This window comes from Thermobia domestica, chromosome 2, assembly GCF_964235325.1.
Source record: "Thermobia domestica chromosome 2, izTheDome1.hap1.1, whole genome shotgun sequence".
Lineage (NCBI taxonomy): Eukaryota > Metazoa > Arthropoda > Insecta > Zygentoma > Lepismatidae > Thermobia > Thermobia domestica.
Window position 1 is genome coordinate 283,801,734 of NC_137455.1, and position 23,748 is coordinate 283,825,481.

The 23,748-nt window shown below is 37.1% G+C and overlaps 1 protein-coding gene across 11 annotated transcripts in view; it reads left to right on the forward strand.

The window, feature by feature from the left end:
* mub (poly(rC)-binding protein mub) overlaps window positions 1-23,748 on the forward strand; it is a 334,826-nt gene that overhangs the window by 243,624 nt on the left and 67,454 nt on the right. The window lies entirely within an intron of this gene.

The window sequence follows — 23,748 nt, forward strand, 5'->3', positions numbered from 1 at the left end:
TTTGCAACTACTGTAACTGACACATGGATAAACATATTTTATTTGGTTGTACTAATACGCTAGTATGTACCGCAAAAGCTAAAATCCCAGTTCTGTGCACAAGGAGAATTAGGTTAATTGAAAATATTTTAGCGTTCTCTTCCCCTTAGGGTATGCATATCAATGAAGTGTAATAAAAACACCATAATATATTTTATTTTTGGCATAAATTTTGAACCCCCACTTTCGTTGGAATATACTTATTAATAAAGACCGGATATTTAGGCACGAAAAACCTAGAAAATAGGCAGGCAAATAGGCACTAAAAATTTAAAAAATAGGCACTAAAATGTAGCTCGAAATAATGAAGATAAATACTCGATACCATTAAAAAATAGATTCAAGTCATAAATAATGCTCAAAGAATATAGAAACATACTTCTTTGTTAATATCTTCTTTTATTGTATATAAAAAACGAAGCTTGTTATGTTTCCTTATATACTGGGTGAACCTGGAAGATGTGCACATACTTCGGGAGGTGATTCGTAACATCAAAAGAATACAAAAAGTCCTCTTGCATGTTGTGGAATTCCGCGTCGTATACGAGTGACAGGGGGGGGGGGGGGCAACTTGGAATCGAAAATCCAATCCTGGCAATTGGAGCGAGACATAAAAGTATGCACATATTTTGGGAGGTGATTCGTGACATTCAAGAGGACTTTTTGTCTTCTTTTCATGTCACGAATCACCTCCCAATGTATGTGCACATCTATCTGTTCCCAGTGTTGGGTAAGTTACTTGTAAAAATGTAACGCGTTACAAGTTACTTTACTTTCTCTTAAAATGTAACGCGTTACTTGCCTCAAAAAAGTAACTGTTACTTTACTTCGAAAGTAACGCGTTACTTTTAGGTCCGAAACTGAATATGTGAAAAAATCTGATTACTTCAGTTTTCCGTACTACTATTACTACCGCTATTATTATTATTATTATTATTATTATTATTATTATTATTATTATTATTATAACACTGTATATAAACATGAAAGATAGGCGGTTTATATATGAATACTAAAAAATTAGTTGATTGCCAACCTCGGTAGTCGTGAAGTCTAGGAGTCAAAGCCATAGGTTGAGTATTCGGGCTCGAGCCGAACACTGTTAAAAGTTATAGGGCAGTGGCCAAATATCTTTAAAACTGCTCGGCCCGGGTTTAGAATTGTCAACGACTCGAGCAAAATGGCTCACAGCTCATTCACTATCGACCCAAACCGAGAAGTGAGCTGAGCCAACAGATCACCCTACCGAGTCGGCAAGAGCCCTTCGCTCAGTTGAGTCGAACCGAGCAGATGGCTCATCCCAACCAAGCCAGCTCGAGCCGATGGTTCACCCCAAGCAAGCCGGCTCGAGCCCTCGGTTCAGTTAAGCCGTTCCGAGCCAATCTTGTTATAAAAAAATATCTTGTAGGCTCGCTATCGAGACGAGACGAGATGCGAGCAGTGTCCCCTCTCGTGAGCAACACTAAAAGTATTCCATATTACTGCTTAGCTTACATTTCTCATGGCTTTCGGTTTCCAGTGTAATCAGGCCATGATTTCAAAACGAGTTAAAACGAGCGAGCCATTTATCAAACTCGACTCGACTCGAAACTCTACGCCAAAAACAGTGAATCGGCTCGGAACTCGACTCGAGAATATTACTTTTGACTCGACTTGGAGTTGAGTTTTAGCTTGACTCGTGCCCATCCCTATGCGTTAGAAAAAATGGTTGCTTATTATTATTCTGCTAAACTAATTAGGGTCTATATAATAACATTGTTGCTATGTAAAATTAAAAATACAGAATATAGAGAAACATTATACTACAACTGACAAAATGAGAACACATGAACTTGGGGTGAATCAAAATTTGCCAATAACTCTAAAATCGATACATGCTTTTTAAAGCTAGTTGTTCCAAACTCTACAATCAACGGGACTTTAGAATATGCAAACTGATCTAAAAGAACTCTAATATTACATACCATCAACATTACATCAATAAAGTACGCCTGCTCATCAGAACACAGTTTATTTATATTAACCCCTTACTGAATGTCGTTAATTATGGCACCCTAGTTGTTGATAAATATTTCCCGCCGGGGCACCACTTAACTTTTAAATTCTGTTCACCATCATCTTCAGCTTTTAAGAAAAAATATTCTTTCAAATGTTTGAACATAAAATATTTTCGTTCTCCATCTTTATAAAAACAACACCAATCAAAGTAAAATAGACTACCAGTACCATTGCTCTCGTAGTTCACTCACTGAATATATTGATTTGGAGCTGTCAAAATCTGAAACAAAATCTTCCAGGTGCTTGCAATCAGTACACGTGATTTCTCTGAGGCTGTCCTCATCTTCCAAAAACAGTAAGTGGCACTATATTTTGTTATGTGAATAAACAAATCAAATGTATCTTTGAATGTATTTGCAAGCCTACCAACATAAAGTTCGTAAGGCGAAACGGGAAAATGCATATCGGGATTTCCCGTTCCGCCTTACATTAAGATGAAAAGTGATAACAGGTTTTACATGCAAATTTCATTGCTAGAGGTCATAAGGCGAAACGGGAAAAGGCGAACAGTGCAGGAATTGTCGGTCACTGACATCGTTCATGCTTCATTGTTCCATTCTGAGAAATTTACTTACAGGAGAGAAACATTTGTTTCCGAAAAAAATATACATATATTGAAGTTGCTCATCCGAAATGTAACGCGAAAAAGTAACGCAAACTAGGTACGTTACTTAAAAATTTGTAACGCGTTACCGTTACAGTTACTTTGGAAAAAATGTAACGCGTTACTAGGAAACGTTACTTAAAAAGTAACGCGTTACTTGCGTTACGTTACTTCCCAAGACTGTCTGTTCCATTTCAATTGTCAAGATTCGATTTTCGATTCCAAATTGGCATCACTATCACTCGCACACGACACTACATGAGAACTTTTGATATCATTAATCACCTCGGAAGTATGTGCACATCTTTGAAGTTCACCCTGTGTATATATTGTAACGTACCACATGCTTGTGTTTACAAACACCTAATATACGTATATATGTATGTATTATTTATGTTATATAAATTATATATTTTCCCAATGAAGGCTTATTTTGAAAATGCATAGAATAGGCAACATTAGGCACTAAACTAATTATTTAGGCAGTAAAGGTCGAAACAGGCAAAATAGGCAAAATAAAATTGGCTTAAATCAAAACTATAACCCCCTATATAAACTTTGAAACGTTATTTTTGATCATATCTTTAATATTAAAGAATAGGCATTTTGCCTAACATCCGGTCTCTACTTATTAAGCAATGATATATGATAAAATCCCAGCTTGAAGAAGGTACTATGTTCAAAAGTTCGTTTAAACTGATTCATTTATCCCCGTGACGCGATCACAAGCAACAGACAACATCGATTTAAATGTGAAGGAAGAAATAAAAAAAAATGCCCTTCTCCTCCTCTTAAATGGAAATTTTGAAAGACAGGAAAGAGAATTTCAATTTGTTCGTTTTCTCGTAATGTGATCACAATCAGGTAACATCGCTTTCAATGTAAAGAAACTAATTATAGAAAATGCTCCCTTCTCCTCCCTTAAAACACTGATACACTGGGCCACTTATTTTTAACGAGGAATTTATATAGCCTACCAAGTGTCATTTAACTTGACAATATCGTGAAATACTAAATTTCCGCATAGATTTAGACCCTTCGCTTCCCCCTTTCTCTTTGAATTTTGCATTGCTCTATCTGAATATGCATTTTAATCTAAATAAAACGATAAAATTCTAGTTAGAGGCACGTGATTAACTATATCCAAAAATTCATTTCAAACGGTTAGCCATTTTCCCGTGATGCACTCACAAACAAGATCAGTTTCGTTTTCATTGAACATGGTACAGTGAATTTGATCGAGTTCAAACAAAATTCATTATGCATGATTCCCAAACATTTAAAAAAAAATGATATTCTGTTCTGGTGATGGTCCGTTGATAAATACATATTTTAAGCCAGTTCTAAAACAAGACGTATTCTTGAAAAAAAAAAAATAATAATCATAAACCCATCAAGGTTATTATCAATCCAAGTTTTAAATTATGTTTATGGAGGTGTTTTGCGGGGGGATATTGTGGGTTTTACCCCCCTTCAAAAACAAAATAGGATTTTTGGGGCTGGGGAAATTTCCAATGAACTTGTTAGTAAATCACACGGAGAAGGAAAGGAGTTGGAAAGTAACATAGTAGCATTATATATATATATATATATATATATATAATATAATCTGCCACTACTGTGTCACTTTCCAACTTCTTTGGGGGGTGTTTCAAAACAACACCGACAACGCTTGGGAGGTGATTCCTGACACCAACATAAGACAAAATGTATAGACTAACTTGGATGCACAAATGCTTCTTTTCGGAGTTACAGGCTGCCGAAATCATGAAAAATTGAACTTTAAAGGCCCATAGGCCAAAACTATGGGACCTACTGTAGTTGGGTCAAGACTTCACATAGGAACTAATATGTGCCGTATTCAAAAATCCATGTTTCAAAATCCAGCGGTACTTCCGCAACAGTTTCTATAGAGAGAGTTTGGCTACGGAGATATAATTTGAAGTACTTACCAACTCCCTCTACGAAATAATACAGCGTAGTGGACGCTACTGACGTACTACTCTTCTACCCGTATACTGCCGACACTTGTTTAGTGCAGAGCTCCTCCGTGGCTAAGCGGTTAGCGTACGCGCCTTTGGCGTGGGAGACCCGGGTTCGATTCCCGGCGGGAGCTCATGTGGTTCGGATTCCACGTTAATCAGTAGGTCCACGTCTCATATAGCCTCGTTGCTGAAAGGGACGCTAAACTAAAATCAACTCAACTTGTTTAGTGCACCTTTCTCAAATACCTTATCCCCACCTCTCCTTTCACCATTGTGTTTCTCAAGTTGTGAAAGCAGGCTACTACGTCATACTCCGGTCAGTTGTCAACTATTTCACAAGAAAGAAATATAATTGCATAGAGAAGAATGAAGTTAAGTATGTAATAACTGATCATGTATTCCACATAATTATCTGAATTATTAAATAACGAGTTATTACATATTCAACTGCTTCTCTGTTTACGGATTTTTTTTTTCTTCCTGTGTGTCTGAAAAAGTGAGATTTTTCAGATATGACTCTTCGTCAAATAGTTGACGAAATGATTGTCTTAAACTTTGATATTGAGTTTTAAAAATGTTCAAAAATAAATAAAATTTGAACTACCAAATAACGCAAAGAAAGCTTAACTGGTTATAAACAATATTTTATTGATAAAATACTCAATCAGGTGCCGATGATCTTAAATGAGTCCAATACAGGGGTATGATTAATCGCTAATTAAAGTCATATAAGATCCCAAGGGAGAATATTCAGTTATTTCACTTTTATCAAAACAGTTAATTTAGCAAAAATACAATGTAAACAATATAATGCATAAATCAGCATCGTAGATGAAAAGTAATTCATTTGAATCATTCTAATTCGCATTAAAAACACAATCTTGATACAGAGGAAATTTAAACAGATTCTGACACTACTACGATTCGTTTTATTAATAAAAATTAAAATTGATTTTACAACTTAATTTTCATCTGGGCTTGTAATCGGTGAATGAGCTCTATATATAATATCTTAATTGTGTCATACTAATTTAGTTTCACGTTTGGCCAATACAAAAACATACAGAAAAAAGATTTAATAAATAAATTTGTTGGCTAATAATTTTGCAGCCTGAAAAATACTAATGTTGGTATTTAATTCTCTTCAACTAAACATTTTATAAATAATCTTGGATGTAGTCACAATTTCATTGCAGTTTCCCTTTACCCATCTGTAGACAATATTGTAAATGCCAATTCTCCTCATGGGCTGGTGCTGCATGCAATCTAGAATATAGTAGATATGTTTGGGTTGCCTGAATTGAGGGCGTCTGAGATATTCGATAAATTGAGAGTCTCCTGTCAGGATACACATTAATAAAATGTAATAGATTACAGTCTCTTCCTTACAGTTATCTAGAAGTATGCCAAACCAATTTTGGGATTTGCACGAGGAGCATGCCGAAAAAGCTCTTTTAAAAATCAATTTATTTACATAAAATCTTTTATAATTTCACAAAATAGTCCCCACAATCAATACACTTTTGCATTCTTTAAAACACGAGTCAAATATTTGTAAAAATTCATCATTTGAAAAGTCAGAAATTTCATTATTATATGCTGCAGTAACCTCTTCCCTTGTTTGAAAGCGGCGTCCTGCAAACTTTTTCTTGAGTTTTGCGAAGAAGTCAAGTCACATGGAGCTAAATCTGCAGAATAAGCTGAGTGCGATAGAATATGGACTTCATTTTCCTGTAGAAACTCCAAAGTTTTTGCTTTGTGTGTGGTTGTGCATTGTCGTGATGAAAAAGATGAGACTGTGGAGACTTTCAGTGGGCATATCTCCAAGCTTCAAAGACACTCTGAAGGCAATAAGTGTCGTACTACTCTGCTGTCACTCTGTCGAATATGTAACTATATAGTTGCTACATGGCTGGTCTTCGAGAAAAAAAGATGCCACCGTAACTTTACCCACGCTCCGTGCCCGTTTAACTTTCAAAGGTGGAATTTCATTTTGAAAACACCATACTGTCGACCTCTGGTTTATTTCGGAGTCATAGTTGTAAATCCATGTTTCGTCATCTGTGACGATATTATAAACATATTTACTTTGCCGCTACGAAAATACTTTAAACATACAGCGTAGTCATCTTTTTGCTCATGCGTAAGCAGATGAGGAGTCCAGCGACTGCAGTACTTGGAAAGATCAGGATAATCTTTTATGTATTAAACTGCAGTTGATTCAGTCTTTAAGGTTGACTGAATTTCCTCGTATGTGATATGGCAATCTTCTTTCACGAGATGTCTTACTGCGACATTTTCATCATAACTGGGGCATTAGAGCGAGGCTTTGTCGACCGCGTTTAAATTCTGCAAACCAACTTAAATTTAAAACAGTTGCACGTGAAGGGGCAGAGTTCCCCAAACACTTTTCTAAACGATTATGACACTGCTCTTGCGTTAAACTGTACTTAAAATCGTAAAAGGCCATAGCACGAAAATCATGTCACTTGAGCTCCATTGTTGCCGACTGACAAGCTCAAACCAACGTGCACTTCCAGCCCTCTAATTTTCAAACCAACCAACCAACCTCCAGCCTTGCAATTATACCTTTCACCACTAGATGGCATACGCTTTTAAACGTGATATATTTCAGTGCGGCAATACTATTTGAATTTTAGTATCTAAAAACTTGGGACATGCCCTTCGTATGAGGACAGACCGGCAAACAAACATTCAGTTTTTCCTGGTGGGGACTCTTGTGATTCAGATCATACTTTAAACTGCAGGTCCACATCTTATATAGCTTCCCTGCCGCAAGGGACGCTAAGTTCAAATGAAATCAAACGTTATATAATGGAATACAAAAATGTCTTGAAACTATCTTTACCATGTGCATCCTCGAAGACGTCAACGTAATTAATCAAAATTTAAACTTATTAACATTAAGATAACAAGTTTACTTTTATTATAGATATGTTTCTTTCGTACAATTACCAATCATAATAATCCCATAATTGATTTACAGATATAAAAATTAGCAAGTCAAGATAAACTTTTATAAATATTATACCTAAACTAATTAACGTGAATTGCTTACAATAGAGAGAACATGAGCCACAGTTTACATACAGCAATCGACGACATATGGAGATTATTACCCAGGAGAGACAGAGGCCATCTCCACTAAAGCCAGTTTTTAACGTGGAAATATTACAACTAAAACAGATAGGTTTAAATGATTCTTTAGCTATTCTATTGGAGGAAGTTCTCCAAATTATGTAATTATTATACATGACACGGTGCAGTTTGTGCATTTCTTGTTATTTGTTGCAGTAGGAAAGAAAGTGACTCTACTGTACCAAGATTTGATAATAATATAAGTATTTATCGAAATATTTCTCATGATTATTTTGGTCTTTCTATAACATAGCAGGCTTTCCAATGCTCCTATATTTCCTATTTTTCCTATATATTTGCGTCTCTTCCTATAAACTCCTATATTTCCTACATTTTAACGAAACCACCTATATTTTTGTGGCATTGCTACTTCCACTTATAAAAATAACATTAAGAAATAACGTGTGGGCGGTTGGAGGGCCTTTTGTCTCCACAGTACCGTAAGGTAGTTGAATAGAGACTCTTCTGTGTTTCGTCCTTTCTTGTTTATTGTCTAAAGATATTACACCAAGCCATATATAATTAGTGCAAAAAGTATTCATACATTTACAAATTGAAACAAAAAATAAACTAGTTTCGTCATATTCATTAAAAAGTTCTATGGAGTAGTGATTTTAAAGACTTTATTTAATTTATTTAGGTGTATCAATACTTTAACACTATCCTTAAGGTCGTTGCTTAGTACTGGTGAGCTACGTACTAAAACACTAAGAAACTCGTATAAAATTTTGCAACGAGATAATTACCCATTTAGTTATATTTAGAGAAGAATGTGGCAATTGGTGTAATTTCCATGTGATTTTTTTTTTTTATTATTATTTCTACCTATTGGATAATTGAAATGTTCTTCCAATAGGTAGAAATATTGTTACATGAGTTTCTTTGTTCCTTGTTCTTTCAAAGTGTTCCAAATGCACACATGTTCCAGGAAATAATTGAAATGTTCCTTTTTCAAAGCTTCACGAAACCTTCTATATTTTTTCGTCGTGATTTCCTATATTTTTTCCCATTAGCATTGGAAAGCCTGCCATAGTTACATGCTCATAGACCAATACGGATAGATTGAAATGCAGTATGAAGGGAGCAGTAAACAATAACTTACCTTTTATAGAAACAGAGTTAAAGGATTCGATAGAGTTCAACGGTTAGCGTACGCGCCTTTGGCGCGGGAGACCCGGGTTCGATTCCCGGCGGGAGCTCATGTGGTTCGGATTCCACGTTAATCAGTAGGTCCACGTCTCATATAGCCTTGCTGCTGAAAGGGACGCTAAACTAAAATCCACTCCACTCGATAGAGTTCAAAGCGTGAGGAGGGGAATACGTTGTCCTCCAGAAGTATTTATTGGCTTCACAAAATTAACTGAGGTGAAAATATACCATTGAAGGTGTCATATTTCTATTATCTGCTAGAAATATGTAAATGGGAGGATTCCGTCTTTTGTGGTGTTAGTAGTAATGTCGTGATAAGAATACATATAGAAGTTTGTAATGTGATTGAAAATTTAAGGAGTAGAAATAAAGAAATAACTAAGAAACCTGTAGATACTTTTTTCTTTGACTTTTAAAAATTTGAACAGTATCTTTAGGTTCTTACATAAACTTACATCTATTTGCTGAAGTGAGACTTAAAAATTTCTTATCTGAAATGCCAAAAGGATAAATTTATATAATATTTTTGAACTCCTTTTCACCTTAGGATATACATTTTAAAGTGTAATGATAAAAATCCGTGATTTCACCCTGTTCACCACAGCGATGGGGAATGAATTTCAACTTAAACGGCATCGGAGTTTAACTATTCATCTTAGCTACCCCGAAACTAAGGGTTGGGCACTAAAATTTGTCATTCTCTATTGTTTTTACCTGATCTCACCCCTTTACATCTTCCATGCTGAAAATGTTACAAAAAATTGTTAGACCAGAGTCCAGCGGTATAGGAGTAGTTCGCTAACAACGTTACATTCATTTTTATTTGTATAAAGTACATAGAAAATGTCCTCCTTAAAACGCATATTTTCTAAAACGCTTTGACACTGTCTTGTTTTTATTGAGGAGTTCATATACCAAGATTAATCTTTTTAACTGTATCTTTGGCATAAATTTTGAACCCCCTATGCTTTCCCTAGAATACATTCTTTGATCAAAGTAATATGATAAAACCATAAGCTAGGCCAAGGTCAGCTCATGTACCTAAAGTAATCCAAATTGATCTACCGGTCTAAGAAAAGTTGATGGACAAACATTGTTATTCATTTTTATTTATCTGTCTGTATAGATAGAAACTACCTCATCTCCCTTAAAGCGGAAATTTTCAAAACTTTGGGACGCATGTCCCCGTACTTAAAAACCTAGGTTAGGGTCAACTCATATCAAAAATCAAAATCGGTTCAGAGGTGTAGAGGGATTTGTAAGAGTAGAGAGTAATGGAAGGATCGAGAGCTTCTGTTTCACTTTATAATTCAAAAATTTAAGGCTATTCTTAATCTTTATATAGTATGGTCCTTATCGGCCCCGACCAAAAACGTACCATTGTTCGCATTCCTTGGGCGGATTTTTATTATTTTACTTTCTTAATATAGTGTTGCTTTTTCTGGTTTGAAGAAAGTACGGTATATTATACAGGGTGTTCCAAAACAACACCGAAAACGTTTGGGAGGTGATTCCTTACATCAAGATAAGACAAAAAGTATAGACCAACGTGGGTGCACAAATGCTTCCTTTCGGAGTTATAGGCTGCCGAAAACGTGAAAAAAAATTAACTTTAGAGGTCCATGGCTCCAAAACTATGGGACCTATCGTAGTCAGGTCAAAACTTTACTAAGGAACTAATATGTGGCCTATCCAAAAACACATGCTTCAGAATCCTGCATTACTTCCGCAACAATTTTTATAGAGCAGAGTTGTCCAAATGGCGGCCCGCCAAACCATTTTCTGCAGCCCACAAAGCGCTCACAACATACGATTCTTATTACTGATAATATTTTCATTTATGTTCATTCTTTTAATGTTTCCACTCTTCTTTCGAAATAAGGCATCCATTTAGCGCTTCTGTACAACAAAAAGGCCCGGACATCCAAGGCAACACTGGAGTCAGTAATGTAACTATAGGCAAGGCATCGTTGCTGAAAGAATGGTTACTTCAATTAACCAACCATACCAATTCATCATGAAAATTGTGAAGAACCGCTTCAGAAGCTGCCTTGGAGATTCTTCTCTTTTACATCTTCTGCGGCTCGCAACAACAGGATTGGATGTAGATATCCCAGCCCTTGTAAACTCTCCTAGTCATCCTCATTTATCACATTGAGTGTAATATTTCAAATACATTTTTATATTTTTCTTTTGTATATTATTATTATTATTATTATTATTAGCTGCGGCCCTTCACCTTGTTAGCAAAGACGGTTATGGCCCTCAGGCTCATTATAATTGGACACCACTGTTATAGAGGTAGTTGGTGAGTACTTCAACTTATATGCCCGAAACCAAACTGTCTGTAAAAAATTGTTGCGTGAGTACCTTAGGATTCTGAAACATGTATTTTTGGATAGAGCACATATTAGTTCCTAAGTGAAGTCTTGACCCGACTACGGTAGATCCCATAGTTTTGGACCTATGAACTTTTAAAGTTCATTTTTCCATGTTTTCGGCAGCCTATACAGAGATTGTTCAGTCTACATTCGGCCAATTTCGACTTACCTAAAAATTTAGAAGAATCCATGGCGCCAGGTCCGTAAGTGCTCGATGTGTTTCCCTTGGTTCCTAACAATAGCCCGACAGCGTAATGTCCTGTGTAATAGGCTTCTCTGAAGAACTAGGAGGGGAATTTTGTCCCATTCCCTTTGCACAGTTTTCCAAAGTCCTTCCACAGTTGTAACACCGTTTTCCCAAAGCCCGCTTCAGCAATCCAAATCCACAATAGTCCATAGGACTTGCATCTGGAGATTTAACAGGTACCTCATTGAAAGGTATCACCTGTATACCACTTGCCTCCTCCATCTCCCTGTAGAATGCAAGGGACGATCGTGAGGTATGTGATGAAGCCTTGTTCATGTGAATGCGCACCAGATTGGCGTCATTTCCGTACATTGTTGGAATCTCATGCTCGTAGATCGACCGCGTGATCTGCTCCTGAAAATACTGCGAATTTATTTTGCAATTCTTCGCCACCCTACGAATCTTCAGTTTATCTCGGTAACAGTAGCCAGTAACGACCATATGAACCCTTTTGGAAACGATTCTTTACAGACACGGAGCCACCTTCTGAAGTTCTTGGCGCTTTTCTCTCGGTACATGATGGCTCTCGGTTTGCCGCAGTCGGAAAGGTAAATCCATGCTTCATCGAGCGTTACGACGTACATCCATCTTTGTTTTGCCCGATGCCGTTCGTACAGCTTCCGGGCGTCACACTTTCGTTCCTTTTGGTGGGCATCCGTGAGAAGGTGGCCGCGAGCTTTCATGACTTTTCCAGCTTGCGTTAATGGTGTAACGTCCGGCTCTCAGTCCCCAAAGACACGTCAAGACGATTAGCCATACACCTTTGTGTTGGCGGATTTTCTTGCATTGCCATTTTGCGAAATTTCCTCTGCATGGCGGAGGTGGCCTTGGTGCATTCCCGCTTCCTAGGCAACTTCGTTGGTGATCCAAATGGTGGAGCTTCTTTGCCCTTGTACTTTTTAATAACATTTTTTTATTCTACTTAAACTGGTGTTGTAACCATTCTTCTTGCACTGTTTTCTAATGACAAAAACACTAAAGTGGGCGTCATAAAGAGCCGCGATATAGCCTTCCCAAAACCGGCTTAGTTTGGACGGTATTTTGGTCACAGAGCGGAAACCCACACACTTGAAGACAAATTTAACACAACACTCACAACAATGGCCCTATTTTGTGCGTTATTGTCGTCCGCGCGGAAAAATAACTCCGTTCCCAGGAAGCCACTGCACAACACTGCAGGACTCCACGAGCCAGGTCGGGCGAGTCCATTCTGCCCGGGAGGGGGAAGGAACGAAATCGGCCAAACGTAGGCTGAACAACCTCTGTAACCCCGAAAGGAAGCATTTGTGCAACCAGGTTGGTCTATACTTTTCGTCTTATTTTGGTGTCAGTAACCACCTCCCAAACGTTGTCGGTGTTGTTTTGAAACACCCTTGTGTCGTAAATTACTGAATATATACGTTCTTCGTAAAAGTAGTACCGTTTCGGACTTCCTTCATATGAAAGAGCACTGGGTCAGATTGGACCAAACTATACCGTTTATGGCGTCACAATATGCACTTACTAGAGGAAGGTTAAATAGCTACTCATGCTAAATTGAACCTTCTTTTCTTTGATCGTCCAAATTCCTTTCTTCACCGCTCATGTAGTGTAAACTAAGAAAATATATTTGGCCTTAAGGGACATATACGTCAAAAAAAAAATGAAATCTTTGAGTTTTACGTCCCACGGTTATGCCGGTTAGGCTAAAGGAGACTCTGATAATGAGTAATGAATGAAAATGGTGGAATGAAGAAAGTGGGAGGGAATGGGAGAACCAAGAGAAAACCCACGCACGCGGTGTTTGGCGGGGGCTGGGATCGAACTCGGAACTCCAAGCACCAGAGGTGAACGCTCTACCACAGCCACCGCGGCCCATAGACTTCAAATATAACAACACTGTGGAAATCAGATTCCTTCTTTATGTAAAGAGGTGTGGATCTTTGATAATATAGTGGGAAATTCCACATTAATTTCGAGCGTTCAGGGAAAACTATGTTCTTCCTAAATGTTATCCAGTTTTTTCTCCTTGTCTATATGCTAAAATGTTTTACTAATTCTATTACATTTATTGTTAGTATATAATTACAACAACATCGTAATCTTTTAACCAGTTATGTTTGTTGGAGAATACAAAACGAAATATCACCCCTTTCTAATTATTCTGCTGTATGTGCATTCGTGGCTTATATATAATCCGTAAAACACGTTTGCGAACATAACAATTGTAGACTGCAAACATTTTATATTTCCATACCTCGTTATAGTTTTCATTCCTGAATAAATTGAATGTTGTGACACAAAGGTAATAATCATGAGATGAGCTTTTGTAATTAGCATTTGTACTGACAGGCTTGTTTTATAGGCATTGCTATTCTGGCCGCCCGCCTGTCTGGGTTAAATTAATCGAAAGTGCCCTATTTTTATCCCGAGGACCGGCTGTTCAAAGACAAGGTAGACCACGATGACAAAACAAAAACTAGTACATTGATACAATAAAACGCATTTAGGTCAAATGCATGAAGCATTAAGTTTTCGATGATAATCGTTAGTTTTTAGGTAACTTCTTTGTATCGTGAATTGAGAAGCGCTTTGAGTTTGCTTTCTTGTTCTTGTCTTTTGTTAACCGCAAAGTTAGTGTAAGAATAATTTTGCAATTCACAGTATTTGTATGTCTCGACCCCCCACCCCCTTTTCCCTTCAATTTCTTGCTAGAGTTTCGAGTTAATGTTTTCTGTATTTTCCAGTAATCTAGTATTATAGTTCATTAAGGAGGACTTCAAGGAAGCACACAAATAAGTTGTATACTTCCCAGTAAATTTTGCATTACCTCTAGTGCAGTGTTTCCCAACCGGTGTGCCGCGAGGAAATCGAAACAAATTATTAATTCTATAGGAACCAAATTGCAAGACAATGGGGAATATGTATATTTGTATTTCACATTACTATGAACCTCTACTATAAATCTACAATTTTAAGTTTCATACTGTGTTACTTTTCTGTACATTTTTAATGTTGATAAACGTATTTATCATTGTCATGACCATTATTGCTTCTTTATTGTTGCAGACTATTTCGTAACTTGAATTTTTAACATATCATTCAATAAATTCAACAAAGCAAACATGCATACAAATTACCTACATTTGTGTTTTAAAGGTACAGGAGATTTGTTTATTTTTTAGTGAAAAGTTAGATACCTTTTGCGAAAGAGAAAGTGGGTTTTTAAAAACCCAAGTCCTATATTTCATTGCAATTGTTTTCTATTTTAAAATTAGAATGAAAAATAAGCATAATGATTTACCACGGGGGAAACCAGTGATCGAGCTTTCTTCTCTGTAAGAAGGAGAACAGTAACCACAGAAAAATACCACGGTATTTTATATTTACAAATAATAATAGTAATATTATATATACGGGTGTGCCGCGAGAATTCAAGTTACACATGTAGTGTGCCGCAAGTTGAAAAAGGTTGGGAAACGCTGCTCTAGTGTAAAGCAAAGTGCTTTAAAAAAAGGGGGGGGCTTTTTGTGTCATATCATAATACTTGGAGAAATTCTCAGTGTGGCTTAAAATAGGCCTAAATGTTAACAAATTCGTTTCAAGTACAGAGAAAAAAAAATCTTAATTTCTGAACATGTAACCCTCCATTCCAAAAGAAACCGAACGTTTTAAAAAAACAAAAAAGCAATGTACATTTTGGAACAAATCATTTTTATTAATCAATGTATTCCCCTTCTGCATCGATACACATATTTGCACGCTCCAACAAGTTGTCAAACGACTTCTCCATGTCCTTTATTGGAATGGTCTTTAGGACGGCGGTCGTCGCCTTCTCAATGGCATCAATCGATGCGTGCCACTTTCCTTTCATCGCCAAATGCAGTTTCGGGAACAGATAGAAATCGCACGGAGCGAGATCTGGTGAATAGGGCGGATGATGCAACCGAATAATGTGATTTTTGACCAAAAATTCAGTTACAAGTCGCGAACGATGTGATGGTGCATTATCGTCCAACTGCCGATTTCGCGATATTCGGGCCGAATACGACGAATTCTTGCCAGCAAACGCTTCATGACGCCCAAGTAAAACTCTCCAGTGACTGTCTGGCCGGGCTGAACAAATTCTTTGTGGATAATTCCTTTTGAATCGTAAAAACAAATCAGCATCACCTTAACTTTTGATTTCACCAAGCGACTTTTTTTGGGTGTTCCTTCATCCGGCGCTCTCCATTCAGCACTTTGCCACTTTGTTTCGGGCTCATATTCAAAACATCACGTCTCGTCACCAGTTACAATCGATTTCAAGAAGTTTCGATCCTGCCGAGCACTTTTAACGATGTCTCTGCAATGCGCAATTCGATCAACTTTTTGGTCTTCGGTGAGTTTGTGTGGTACAAACCGCGAATTAAACCTTCTTAAGGCCCAAAACTTCGGTCAAAATGCGGTATGCGGTTGTTTGAGGAATGCCTAATTCCATTTCAATAACTTTCACCGACGATTTTTTGTTATGTTTGATGAATTCACGCACTTTTTCGATGTTTTCTTCCGATAATCCGGTTCTGGGACGGCCTGATCTTTCGTCATCATCCAGCGTCTCTCTACCCGATTTGAATCGCCTGAACCACTCGTAAACTTGCGTACGGGATAGACACTCATCACCATATGCATTTTGTAGCATTTGGTGCGTTTCACTAAAAGTTTTACCCAGTTTAACACAAAACTCAATTGCAGCTCATTGTTTGAAACTCATTTTCCGACCGATGTACACAACACACTGACAGTTGAAACGCTATAACTTTGTTACCGTGGATCCAAATGTCATGACATTTATACCAGTTGTTAATGAGAGACTACGCCATCTACCGGTAAAATATTACAACAGATGGCACTAGTGGTACTATTTGTTTTCAAAAGTTCGGTTTCTTTTGGAATGGAGGGTGTATGTATCCTTGTATTTGAGGAGATCTCCACGTACTTTAATCAGAAACTGTTTTAAGATATACTCTCTCCCTATTTTTGAATACCTCTTGTAACAGTTAGTCTATATCTTGACAATATCCAGCTGGTCGATTGTGTTAACGTTTTGATCTGTTACAGTAACCTTGCCTTAGTAGTAACAGACATTGTGTTACAAATTTTAGACACACACACAAATTAATAACTGCAGTCTATAGCTTTTGAAATACAGTAAAGTCTCTAAATAACGGACACCATTGGGACGTAATTATTTGTTCGTTGAAGAAAGGTGTCCCATACGGAGAGGCTACATAGACTTACTTTGTAGAATACTCTCAGCTCATGTGGTAATTGTATCCACTATACAATAAATACAATAATTATAAATATAAACATTGGGTAATATCGAAATAATGCACTTAGTTTGCGAATTACTTAGGGAACGAGGGGAAAATCCACATGTGTTAAGAACAAAAGTATCGCTGTGTAGAAGTGTTTATTTAAGCGTATACGCAAAATATAATGTTTCTGCGATCATTTTGTTCTCAGGTACAATCACCTCCTTTCTGAAAATCCGTTGAGTCACTTTAGAAGTATGTGTCCGATAAGAACATACAACTTAATTATTAAATATCGAAAGAATAGACAGTACTAACCAATCATGGCGATTTATGAAGTTGTGGGGGGAAAGTCTGCAATAGTTATGGGACATTCCATGTGAAATGAATCAATGAAATGGCAAAATCTGACCTGACGATCTTAGATTTTTGTGAAAATTGGTTATTTTATTACAGTGGAAGATAAAAAATCCCAAATATTACCTCTCTCCTCCGGAAAGTGTCCCCATACAGGGTGTTCAAAAATGCCAAAAAACGACATTTTTCAGTTACAGTGATTATTAAAAATTGTCATAAAATGGTTAATATGTGCACTAGAGACGTGGAACAAACACCATTGGAAAGCCTAAAGATTGCTCTACAATTTGTACTATATTAAAAAAACCCTGTAAAACAACACTTCAAAAATTCAAATTAAGATTTGAATTTCGCATAGAAATGTCCTTCTGATTTTTTTTTTTTTCAAAATTGTCTAGATTGTAGTCTCATATGTGTACTAAAACACCACAAAGTTGCATTTTGGGCACTCAATGGGATCCGATTCAAAATTCAACATAAACCAAGCATTGCACATTATTGACCATGTGAATATCTGGGTTCAGATCGATAACCGTTTGCCTGGAGCTATTTACCTACAGCATCAAAGGAATTTATATTCCATTTCATTTGTTTCTTGATACATTCATTTAAATTTACACAATTATCCACCTTTTGAGTTATTTAGAGAGGTATTACGTTTCCAAACAGTACTTAATACAGGTCATTATTCTTGTTAGTCAGTATGGATGTTTCTAAATTTATGTTGGCTACATTGCTACATGTTATTTTCATTCCTTTGTTTCAGGATTGCTATTACAAAACATATTATGAAAGGGAGGGATATATTTCCTCCCTTTCACAATATTTGTATCAAATGTGTTATGAAACACAGTGATACTGCTCACAATCACTTCACACACTTTCACACAAACAATTAGTCAATAAATTCTTTTTCCTTTTTCAGTTATCCCTTCCACATATCTGTGACAGCAATCCTGAAACAAAGGAATGAAAATAACATGTATCAATGTAGCCAATATAAATTTAGAAACATCCATACTGACTAACAAGAATAATGACTTGTATTGAGTACTGTTCGGAAACGTAATACCTCTCTAAGTAACTCGAAAGGTGGATAATTGTGCAAATTCCAATGAATACATCAAGAAACAAATGAAATTGAATATAAGTTCCTTTGATGCTGCAGGTAAATAACTCCAGGCAAATAGTTATAGATCTGAACCCAGATATTCACATGGTCAATATCGTGCAATGCTTGGTTTATGTTGAATATTGAATCGGATCCCATTGAGTGCCCAAAATGCAACTTTGTGGTGTTTTAGTACACATATGAGACTACAATCTGAACAATCTTGAACAAATTCAGAGGGACATTTTTATGCAAATTCAAAATTCAAATAATTTGAATTTTTGAAGTGTTATTTTTTTATTTTACTGGTTTTTTCAATGTAGTACAACTTGTAGAGCAGTCTTTAAGCTTTCCAATGGTGTTTGTCCCATGTCTCTAGTGCACATATTAACCATTTTATGACAATTTTTAATAATTACTGTAACTAAAAAAAAGTGCTCATTTAGGCAGTTTTTGAACACCTTGTATAGGGACACTTTCAGGAGGAGAGGGCTAATATTTGGGATTTTTTGATCTCCTACTGTAATAAAGCTGTGCACCAATTTTTACAAAAATCTAAGATCGTCATGTCAGATTTTGTCATTTCATTGGTTGATTTCACATGGAATGTCCCATATACATATATATGATGAGTACTCATTTTATAATTACTATCTCAGAATTAGCTTGTTGCAGTTTAAAAACGCCTCTTTTCGATAAATGAGGCAAGGTAATGAGGGCGTGAACACTAAGGTTATGTGCTCACATCAGGATATAAGCCAATGGCATGGGCATTAATACAGTGAAATATTGCAAAGTTAAATTGAAACAACTGAAATTAAATCATAAATACAGAGAGAAGAACAAGATCACAAATAAAAACAGGACACTAGAGGCATAGAAACGTTTCCTTATGTCTGTGTTTGGAAGATGCAGTGAAATTCGTTGATCACGGATCAGTCCCATTGATTATTATTTGGTTGCAGAAATAAGTAGTATTATGTATTATTTGAGTGGTTGATTCGGAGCTTAATATCCGTTTCAGACCAAGTAGAGTTGCGAAAAGGCAGTTTTTTTAATAGAGGCTTTTTTCCCCATAAAAAGTGTTTTATTAAAGCGAAAAATTCATTTTTTTAGACTTCATGATTTTCCTAATTTTTTTTTTTTTTTTTGCAGTGGATCCTCCAATATACATATATACACCATAGTGGATCCTACTTTATATATTAGGATCCACTATGGTGTTTCAAAACAACAACGACAACGTTTGGGAGGTGATTCCTAACACCAAAACAAGACAAAAAGTATAGACCAATCTGGGTGCACAAGTGTTTTCTTTCGGAGTTACAGGCTGCCGAAAACATGAAGAAAATAATGAATTTTAAAGGTCCATAGCTCCAAAACTGGGACCTACCGTAGTCTAGTCAAGACTTCACTTAGGAACTAGTATGTGCCCTATCCAAATATCCAAGTTTCAGAATCCTGTGGTACTTCCCAACAGTTTTTATAGAGGTTGGTGAGAACTTCAAATTATATGACCGTAGCCAAACTCTATAAAATTAGGATTTCGAAACATCCTCAACAAATGTTAAGTATATAGATAAGTACACTAGTTCCGCGTCACCTCCACCATTCCTTAGCTCCAAGAAAGCTGAAGTTAGTTTATGCATAAATTCTAAATTTGGATAATTTTGTTCCACTAAGTTTAACCACTACACTCTAAGAACATTTAGTTCTCACACTATTAAATTTTCACAAACATTTGTCATAGAACATTACTCTTATATATCTACAATTCGTTGAACTAGAAATCAGTTTTATCTACTGATGTGCCCTTTTTCTTTCTTATCGAATGACCGATTATCCTTGATCTCAGAACTCATATTTTTTTCTTCAGAATGCAGCATTTAAACGCGTTTTTTTTCTTTCTTTCTTTCTTTTTTTTTTTTTTTTTTTTTTTTTTTTTTTTTTTTTTTTTTTTTTGTTACAGTTAGAAAAGGAAGGTGGAACATACTATTATTTCTTCATTTAAATTGAAATGTTCTAAAGAGCCCGGGCTGAAGGCCATGTTTTTTAGTTTTTTTTTTCTTTCCTCGAGCACGTGCATTTCTAGCTCAAAAGCCATATGAGCTACCCAACAAGGAAGCGTTGAAGGATTTTCCAGCCAAATCCCTGAAGCGTATTCACGTAGTTGGAAATGTGTGGGCGTGCATTTTTACTTACAAAAACAATGCTGTTCGAAAGCATTTAAGGACTTAATGGCGCATTCGTTTTGACTTTATGGGTACTTCAAATTCTGCAACATTTCTTCGTAACCAATATATTGGTTACGGCATCATGCTCGAGAAAATAGGAAAGCAGAGACGACCCTACACAGTCGAAGAACGTCATAACCTTCACGAAAATGCGTAAGGCTTTGGATTTTTTCTAGAGGGAGGAGTGGGTTTTTAGAACCATGACTTATTCCTTCCAACAGACGAATTTCTTCAATGGTATCCATCGATACGATTGACCGGCCTGCCACGGGCAAGCAGTTTTCGAACTGACGTCCCCTTGAAATCTCTAATTCTGCTCGGGCACAAGTGAACGTAAGGTGCTGTGTTTGCTGTACACGGCATGCGATAGTGAAATTTGCGTCCTGTAACTCTCTCAGTAGACAAATTGCGCACCATATTTCTCTGTTGTTCTTTGCCTCCTTCCATTTCTGATGTTGGATGAACATTTGAATCTCGCATGTTACGTCCAATACCCTCAACACACGACTGATGTGCATATGCAAGCTGCCTCTGCTACGGTGAGAGTTCCCACCAGATGTAAGTAGGGGTCTAGGTCAAAACCCCCACACTCAAGAAATGTCAAAACGCCCACACGATCGGTCATAACCCCCACACAAATGGACAAATCCCCCAAACACACGAACGGTCAAAACCCCCACACTCAAGAAATGTCAAAACGCCCACACGATCGGTCAAAACCCCCACACAAATGGACAAAACTCCCACACATAGCAACGGTCACAATCTCCACATAAATGGACAAAACCCCCACACAAATGGACAAAACCCCCACACAATCGGACAAATCCCCCACACTCTGAAAATACCGTGATTACACGTCTTTGTTGCGGCTCTTTACGACGCCCACCTTAGTGTTTCTGTCATTACAAAACAGTGCAAGAAGAATAGTTGCAACATCGGTTTAAGTGGAATAAAAAATGTTATTAAAAAGTACAAGGGCAAGATATACAACCAGGATCATTTCAGAGTGTTGGAGATTTGACCGATTGTGTGGGAGTTTTGTCCATTTGTGTGGGGGTTTTGTCCATTTATGTGGGGATTGTGACCGTTGCTATGTGTGGCTGTTTTGTCCATTTGTGTGGGGGTTTTGACCGATCGTGTGGGCGTTTTGACATTTCTTGAGTGTGGGGGTTTTGGCTGTGGGGGTTTTGACCGTTCGTGCGTTTGGGGGATTTGTCCATTTGTGTGGGGGTTATGACCGATCGTGTGGGCGTTTTGACATTTCTTGAGTGTGGGGGTTTTGACCGTTCGTGCGTTTGGGGGATTTGTCCATTTGTGTGGGGGTTATGACCGATCGTGTGGGCGTTTTGACATTTCTTGAGTGTGGGGGTTTTGGCTGTGGGGGTTTTGACCGGTTCCCGTAAGTAGAACCTAACGAACATCTTGATACTAACTTGCACGCCGCGGCGGTGAGATTTATGTATCGTGACCTGTGTTTATTTGACTGCCTCTCTTATATGTATACTTGGCGCATTTTGTACAGTGAGCAAAAAAAGTATTCGTCTCAAAGCGCACACAATACAAATCGTCTCATATATTAAAGGAAAGGAAACTCTATCGCACAATAATATGCTCATAGGTTTGTCTATATTTCCCAGCATAAAATAAAGGAAGAAACAAATGAAACTTTGTCTTTCGTTTTCTACAGGCTACAATAAAGAAGAGAGACGTCATATTTATTGCCAAAAAAGTATTCGTCTTGTATTTATACCAGAAGCAACACACTCTTCGTAACGCGTGTCTTTGGGTATTACCGCTGCAAACACTTGTGTCAATTGGTGAACTGTAGTCAAAGAGTGTATGTGTGCTGCTATTGGAGTCAACAACAAACAGAAAGCAACCAGGTGAAGACGAAATGGGCCGGAAATCAAAAGAAACAAGTGGAGAGGAAAGACGAATGATGATACCATTGTTTGGTAAGAGTAAATCGTTTAGTGAGACCAGTGTTAGACCCCTATGACAGGTCGGCCTATTACCAGCATTGAAGGCCTCATATATAAATTTAAAAAAGACAAAAACATACAAGAATCTGTCGAGATCTGGGCGTCCATCACAACTAACGCAGCAAGATAGACGTCTCATCGCACGTAAAGTTAAGGAGAATTCGAAGTGAGTGCACCACTCATAGCTGCGGAGCTCGAACAAGAGTCTCCAAAGAAAGTGTCAGTCCAAACCGTGAGAAACGTCCTCCATGAAGCTGGATATGGAGCCCAAACAGGCCACAGAAATCCATATATATATATATATATATATAAGGGCCAGGAGTATACAATGTCACACAGGAACGAGATATTCGACTTCTAGATTATTTTTTTCACTGATGAAGGCACATTTCATTTGTTTCAATCAGATGGACGAGTTCTGGTATAAAGGAAGAAGAATTGTGAACTTGAGGAAAATAATTTTACAGCTACAGTGAAGTATAGGGGCGGCTCAGTACTTGTGTGGAGTGCATGAGTGCGTACGGGGTTGGAAAATTGTTTCATTGTAAGAATAATGGATCACACAGGATACATCAACATCCTGAAGACACATCTCACGAGCGTTGAGCAAATGGGCCTAGCAGGTGATTACATATTCATCCAAGATAACTACCCGTAATACACTGCGCTGAATACGAAGCTGTGGCTCTTATACAATACCTCGAAGTGGATGGAAACCCTTCCAAAATCACCGGACATAAATGTAATTGAGCATCTATGGCACTCTCTGGAAACAAACATACAAAAACACAATATTCCAAATAAGACTGATCTTTAAAACGCACTGTTGACAAAATGGAGGAAAATTACCAGCATAACAACAGAAAATCTAGTTAGGTCAATGCCAAGGAGGTTGCAGGAGGTCATACGGCGAAAAGGAGAACCCACAAAATATTAAAAGTTGGGGTACAACCCAAGCTATTGCAGATGAATAGTATTTCTTAGTAGACGAATACTTTTTTGGCGTGAAATATGTTTAGTTCATTTTATTTGTACTTTTTCGTATGCTTTGAATATGAAATAACTTCATTTCTATGTTTGGTATATATAAATGTAGTGTAATGAAGTATCTGTGTTTCGTTCTTCCTTTTAATATTGAGCTGAATGCAAATTATATGCGTACA